The sequence below is a fragment of the Diadema antillarum genome, unplaced genomic scaffold, assembly GCF_040938485.1.
Source record: "Diadema antillarum isolate AM-2024a unplaced genomic scaffold, OU_Dant_1.0 scf00000134, whole genome shotgun sequence".
Lineage (NCBI taxonomy): Eukaryota > Metazoa > Echinodermata > Echinoidea > Diadematoida > Diadematidae > Diadema > Diadema antillarum.
Genome location: NW_027271023.1, coordinates 3,249,375 through 3,257,069, shown reverse-complemented (window position 1 = coordinate 3,257,069; position 7,695 = coordinate 3,249,375). Strand labels below are relative to the sequence as shown.

The 7,695-nt window shown below is 39.2% G+C and overlaps 1 pseudogene; it reads left to right on the top strand.

Moving 5' to 3' along the window:
* Positions 1–751: 751 nt before the first annotated feature.
* LOC139720899 (uncharacterized) overlaps positions 752–7,695 on the top strand; it is a 57,600-nt pseudogene continuing 50,656 nt past the window's right edge.

Sequence of the window (7,695 nt, the reverse complement as noted above, 5' to 3'; positions counted from 1 at the left end):
TCAGCGTGTCAATTCCTTTCTCCCGCATCAGCAAACGTCAATCGCCTGTTATCCTAATTGCGATCCTGAATCCTGACAATACAGAGCTATGCATGGAAATCATAAACAAATTGGTGGTAACTTTCTACATAGTTATTGCAGCACATACATTAAGCATCCTCGGAAGTGCGACACCTATGTTTCCACGTCATTCCCTGTTAGTACAAAGGGAATTGTCTACAGGGTACGCCACTGAAGTGCATGCTTTGATGAACACTTGAACAGTGCAATAAAATGGATCTTGCGTTCATAATTTTGGCCCTTTCGTCATGTTCGTTAACACGAAATGATCTGTGCCCATTGTGGGGTAATTCAATGTGTGTGTGTGTGTGTATGTGTGTGTGTGTGTGTGTGTGTGTGTGTGTGCGTGTGTGTGTGTGTGTGTATGTGTGGTTGTATGTATGTGTGTGGCACGGGGTTGTTCATTGTTGGCGAGCCTAAGCAGATCACAAGGACTTACAGGGAATTTGGGAGTCAGATATTTTTGCATGATCATGAAACGTCATTAGCGTCGAATATGAAACCACAAAAAATTCAGCGTAGGGCCTCGGAATCCACGATTGGTCAATGGAGTTCTACGTCTCACGCATGCGCAGTTAATCTCTCTCTCTCTCTCTTTCTCTCTCTCTCTCTATTTTTTTTTTCTTTTTCGTACGTTGCTCTGGCATCAGATGAGAGGGTATATAAATAATACCCAAGAACGGATACCAGTATCATACGAAAGGGAGATACAGCGTGAATCACGAGGTTTGGCTTTCAGAAGTGGGCGACAAGAAGAGAAACTGATTTGGCGACGACACGCGAATGCGTTTTGCCATTTTTGTATCTTCTAGGGGAAAAGACAGTGAGAAGGACGCACCTACATTCTGCATCTTTTCAAGATGACAACGAGGTAAGAATTCGTCCTTTCTGATACATTATATTTACGCAAAAGGCATCCATCTTACTTTCACGTTGTTATGATGTCCTAATTGAATTCGGTGTTATGAAAATAGATGCATTTCCTATCTGCGAATTGACAACTTGACCCATACAACTCGACGGAGCAAATTTCATCTTATAGAATACTTTGTTATGTAATGTGTTTTTTGACATATCTCGAATGCCTTACGCTTTGACCTTGCTCCTGATTTCATTTCGAGCGAGTGGATATCAATCCCACCTTTACAAAATACCATCCAATATTAACTAAATTTCAGGGTGGGAGTATATACTCTAATAGAAATGAGCCGTGAACCTCTTTAAGAACAGCTTTTAGTATCTGGCGTACCATGGCAATCAGCTACTGACGTTAAGGCTACATTTATTGGTAAATGATATACCTTTCAACAGTTAGTGGAATATACTGTAAGAAAAAAGGAACACCAGCGGACGTCGTATGACTGACTTCGTTTCTCAATGATGTCGAAGAATGTTCATTTCTGAATAATATCGGCAGCACCCGGTGAGCATGAACTTTGCAATACTGATTCCCAACACCACCTTCGATAGAAATAATTATTGATAATCATGACTTCATCACGCAAGTAAAATCCTCACCTGACTGGTCAAAAAAAAAAAAAAACATGTAACTTAGAGTTTTCAATATTGTCACATTAAAATCACGTGATTGTTACATCTATACCATCGATGATACTTCTCCCCTTACTCTTGTTACTGGCTTTGATAATTTGACAGCCGAGACACATCCTGTAGTCACAGGATAACAGGCATTGTCAAGTCAGTTTCATTCGGCATCTTCTAAAGCTCATACTTTACACATCTTCTCTTCTTCCTCCTCCCCCTCATACTCCTTCTAATTCTTCTTCTTGTTTTTGTTTTTGTTCTTGTTCTTCTTCTTTTTCATCTTTCCCCTGCTTTGAAGTTTCCTGCCATATCTTCATCCGTATCAATTTTCATTTCGCCGTGACACTGGAATTAGCGAGAAATAAGTGTTCATATCGTTCATAATTTGATACAGTAAGAGGAGACTTCGATATTTTCCGTCTGCGCGAACATCTGATCAGACTTCTTATGTTTTTGTCTTGTTTTGCTTTTGTTTTGTGTTTTGCTTTTTTGTGTTTTTTTTCTTTTTTTTTTGTTTTTTTTTTTTTTGTTTTTTTGATGTGCAGGGAAAGGTAGCAGAGACTTTTTGACGCCTAAATCCATAACCGGAACTAAGATTACAACAGCTACAGGGTTGTTGTTTCAGTAGTTTTGTTTTGGTTTGTTTCTTGTCTGAAATTTTTAGGCGCATAATGTTTGCACCGCGATTTAAAAAAAAAAAAATCGTTCATCTTCATTCTGTTCATGCGATGTTATGGACACGCGATGGAGGATTACAGTCTGATTTCTTGTATTATGTGGGAGGAGAAATTACTAGCGCGAAAGGAATGAACGCTGGATGGAAGGAAACGCAAGACTGCAATATCAATGGGCTATGAATCGCGAATTTTCGTATAAGCTTAACCATCGTTGGCAGATGGGACGTTTGTTGCCATCTTAAGATTTTATCGGTACTTTTTTTTCTCACTATAATCACTATCGCCCTCGGGAGCCATCCATCTCTAACAGCGATCAGGAATGTCAATGCGAATTTTAATTGAAAAGTGTTCTCAATGTGGCTAAAGTAATTCTTTCCCGAAGACAAGGAAAATCACACACACACACACACACACACACACACACACACAAAATGAGACTATGCTCGTGTGTTGTTGTTGGTTTTTTGTGTGTCTTTTTATGACTGTTCGCTCAAGCACAGACACGCACTCCCACACAATCGAACAAATCGCCGTGTTTTTACTTGGATTTTTAATAGTCGAGATGCAAAATTGGTATCATTAAGTCGTCTCGGATGGGCGAGTTGATGGTCATCATTCGTCCCAACACATTTTATGTATTTGGGCAGAAAGCACTGATTCGAGAGAATCGCGAGGAATTATTGTATATTTCATGTTCATTTTATCAAGAGGCAGAAATCATTAATTTGGAAACATAAAAAGGAAATACTGTCATGACTGTTCAACAATTAAAAATATTTCCCGTTAGTTGTAATAACAATCATTGAGGATTAAAGTATTTTTTTTCCCGAGGAGTCTTGTTTTCTGATAGTTGCTATCTCACAAAGTCCGTGGCTCTTTATCACCCTAAATAACAAATCTATCCATTCTATGTTGTTGTTGTTGGGTTTTATTCTTTTGTTTTCACGTTGGTTATCTCGGACGTCGTGCGTATTATTCCATCTTCTTGGAGCTGTGTGTGCTGAGGAGAAGTCTGATATACTCGTGAACCCGTCCTTCTCCCCTTATAGATCACGTACAGTGCTACCTCACACAAACAAACAATGTCTCTTGAAACTCCTGTGCCAGTTACTAATGTGACGTTTTAGAACTCACTCCGAGAGGTCATCACACTTTTGCAAAACTCGACGTGGCCCATATAATAGTACATATTTCTCTCTCTCTCTCTCTCTCTCTCTCTCTCTCTCTCTCTCTCTGTCTTTCTTTCTCATTAAACAAAATGATAACTTAACATGAGATAAGTTGCGGGGGAAAGTATCGACACAGAAAGAAAACGAAATTAGTGTTAATTGCGCCAAAGAAAATTGATATTCAGAATGAAGCACCCTAAACAGCTTCTAAATAGACATATCAATAATCATCATGATTTCTGTATTATCCTTTCAAAGATAGACAGGAAAAAAATCAGTATATAGTTATTATCATTTCTCGTAGCATGCACAAGAGAAAGTCCAGTGATCTTTCGCTGTAGTTTGAATATTATATTAAATGTTGTTTGTTACCTTGTCATTCTAAAGTTGGTTTGTTATTCAGAAGCATGATATCCCACAAACTTTAGTGGAACCCCGCGTAATTACAATAGAAACAACTGCCTTATCTATAGAATATTAACAACAGTGCCTTTGCATGGATGTTTAGTAAAGCTTCTCCCTTATCACTTCTGTGTCAGAAAGAAGACAGCAAAATCATTCCGTTAGCGGAATGGCAACCGTTGAGGTCAATTTGGCGAACAAGGTGAAGTGTGTGGGTCAATGTATACGGTTTCTTCAAGTGTATGGTTGGTCATTGTACGATTTCTCTGTATACGCCGTTGCTAAGGAACATCATGCAGTTCCTTACATGTATGGATACACGTGAACTTCAAAAGGGAGAGAGAGAAAGACATAGAAAGCGAGGTTGATATCACCGTTGAGGTTGATATATTTGTCCACATTTCATGCATGTTGTCAACATTACCGCTTGTCGCTAGATTATACACGGATAGAGACATGATATGAATTGGTTTCTGTGCAATTGTTACGTAATGACAGTGAATCGATTATAAATTTCAGTTTCTTTCTTTTTCTTTTTTCTTTTTTTTTTTTGGGGGGGGGGGGGGGTCAGTACAGCTTGTTATCAATTGCAAAGTTATGCAGAATGTGGCTTTGGTCTGGGCATATTTATTATTTGAGTTTTTTCTGTATAGGCCTACATAGAGCAGCAAATTATTGAGGAAATGAGGCACTGGCAATGGACCTTTTGTTTCTTCAAAAGAATACCACTGAGTGTGAGTGATGGGGAAAAGAAGCGAAAACATTCGAAGTTAGTCGGAAGTGGGCAGGCCTAGAATTCTGCAGACTTGTTCTTTCAGACGCGCTTTTCCTCAAAGTGATATCAAAGCAGACATCTATGGTAAGACTTGAATAACAACATCTTAATCTGTAAGAAGTCGATGGCAGTTTATCATTCTATAAATCTTAAATTTGTCCTCGAAATATTATGATAATGGTTGTAACGGTTATGGGGTTATTTACACAGGGTATAACCTCTTATGGCTTAGCACTGCTCTACCCGACGACCCCGACACCATCCATTACCCCAGCATTACCGGGCACCCAGTTTACACCTGACTCGAGAGAGACATCTTGTCCAAGAACGTAATCACTCCGTAGGACTCGAACTCTGGACCTCCTTTTTTTTAAAGTGAAGAATTATATCCACAATTACACAGTATCCTAATCGAAAGAAAAAGCATGCATAGATTCTGCACAGGTGAACTTGTTATGCAAGTGGTATCGTAACAAAATTACGCTTACTGAAATGTGTTAGGCTCCTATGTCATTAACACTGTTCAATGTAATTTGTATTTAATAGATTTTTCAGAGTATTGGTTTCTCTACTCAATTAACCACAATAAATTCCACAAATCTATACGTGGAGCTGTCGATTCACATGATTTGAGATTATGAAACTCGTCTGGAATGCCCCTTTAAGGCCCGTGGAGACGGATGATCAGATTTCGTGGTTATCTCTGTGCATGTCGAATAACGATTTTAGCCGTAAAGCTAGCGATGACTTACGCCATCTTATGCGGTCATGAATTTCCTGACGAAATACCCTTACAAAAGAAAAAAAAAAACCGAAATCATTCGGACGCGTACCTCCGACACTATGTGTGTTTTTTATCCATGATATTAACATCATTACTTTTTTTAAAACAATCTGCTTTACCTTTTGAATATTTCTGCTTTAAGGTTTGACGGTTTTGGCATTTAAAATTGGGGCCCTGAAATGAGCTTAAAAACAAAACAATCAAGCGCTGTAAAACACTGCGAAGTACAGTGTAATTGGAAACTAACAAGGAACGTTTGAGGAGTCCTGCGCTTTTGAATGAAACTGCGATATTATTGCAATACAGGATTTAAACACTTAAAAAAAATAACTAGAGTGAAACATGAAGCGTGTTTAATTTGTACTTTCTCAAACTCTCTCTTTTAATGCCTTTATCATAAGATTTGTCTTTGTTATGGCTCGATATATCGCACGAAGGGTAATGAATGCCAAACGTTTTGTGTTTGCAAGGCAATGACTTTAAAGAAAGTCATCTGATAGCAGAACACTTCATTTCGTAATCTGAGGGCGCTATAGCGTTGTTAAAGTGATAACAAAAAGGGCAATGACATTGTGCACTTACTGATCAGTGCACACCGAGTGTGGTCGTCGTGGTGAGGTCAAAACAGTAATTCCAATTGCTAAGGGGAGACGCGGAACGGAAAAAACAAAATATGTCATATGTCATCCCATCCCATGAATTATTTGTGACTGTCTGGGGTCATCTGCAGAGTCTTGTCTTCGAACAAGTCGTTTTCATGTGAGAAGATGTCAATCATCACAACGAGAGACTGGGCAGCATTACGCTAACACTGGTGCAGTGAACATCAAACGAATTTGGTTTTATCCAAGTGTTCGTTTTGATGAGCGTTAATATGGTGCTATGAATGTTAAAGTTGTATTCCAACCTCACCCCCGGATGCTCAACATCCTGCGATGATGTTTGGAATAGATCAGACTAGCATTTGATGTTTTTTGAAAGCGTCGGAACATTTCCATCTATTTTTTTCCATCTGGTTGGACTACACTTGCCACCACTGATACATGTTCGTAAGGTTCAAGTCGAATATATACCAGTCCTATCAAAAAGCTCAGAATCATGTTAGGCCTTAATTTGCTAATGTCTGTCTGAAGTCTGGTGCTAGAAAACGATTACCATTTGCACGGACATGTCGTTGTATCACCGTATCTTTACAGCACCTGCTGAATACGAACAATTGCCATTGGCGACGCCAGACGAAAATTAATGAGATTTGACTGTATTAGTTTGAACGTGGTTTGTATTGTAAGCCCTTGTATAATGTGCAATGACGTACAGTGTGTGCAGCATGTTAATGAGCAAATATGCCCCCTCATAGCTGAGCCACTTGCAAGAGATTCCCTAAAGACTGTTTACGAACGCTGCTGGCGATATTCGACGAGGTGCTATGAAAATGCAACATTGCTTTCAATCAAAGCTGCGTGCCACCCATTTACCATTTACGCCCAATGAGTAATTCATTGCAGTGCGATGTAAGTTGAAGAAAGCGGGGGTCATTGATTTAGAGCATTAAGAAGGCGACGTAACATTATCCTCACTCTTTCACTCTTTTACTGTCCTCTCAGCCACCTATGTGATTTGAAACCCACTCCTCCGCAACACTAATTGCATTAGCGAGTAATTGAGTAACGCAGAGCCGCCAAACATAGACTGACTTTCGGAAAGCGCTGCAGTGCATTATCCTCGAGCAATCAATAAATATGATTTTTTTTTTCTAGAAAGACCAACACACGTATACATCCGTCGCACACAAAGACAACAGTAAAACAGACAAAATTGATTACACTGAAATATAAATCAAACCGCCATTTTAAAGAAATCCCTTTTAAATTGCTTTTAAGTCCTGAAATTCGTCACATCCCGGGGGACAACGGATTTTACACGCGCTCCGAATCAATCTGCTTCTCATAATAATGCTAGCAATTATTAAAGCAACTATAGTGGAATGGAGGTGTTGGTAGTTGAGATTAGGCTTCGACAGGGGGACAAATACGTATCCAAGTGTAAAATCCGTTGCTTTTCCAGGACACGTGTTTAATTTATTGGGGGGGGGGGGTTGCTTGCTTTTCTTCTAGTAAGAACGAAAAGCATGCAGAGATGTAGACAAAGAGAGAAAGGATAATTATCCATCAAAAGAAAAGGGACTGTGAAGATAAAACGTACGAAACTTTGCTGAAATAAGGAAAGTCTGGGGAGGTAATGGGAGTGAAAGAATCAACCTTCAAGAGAACACATCTCGTTCTC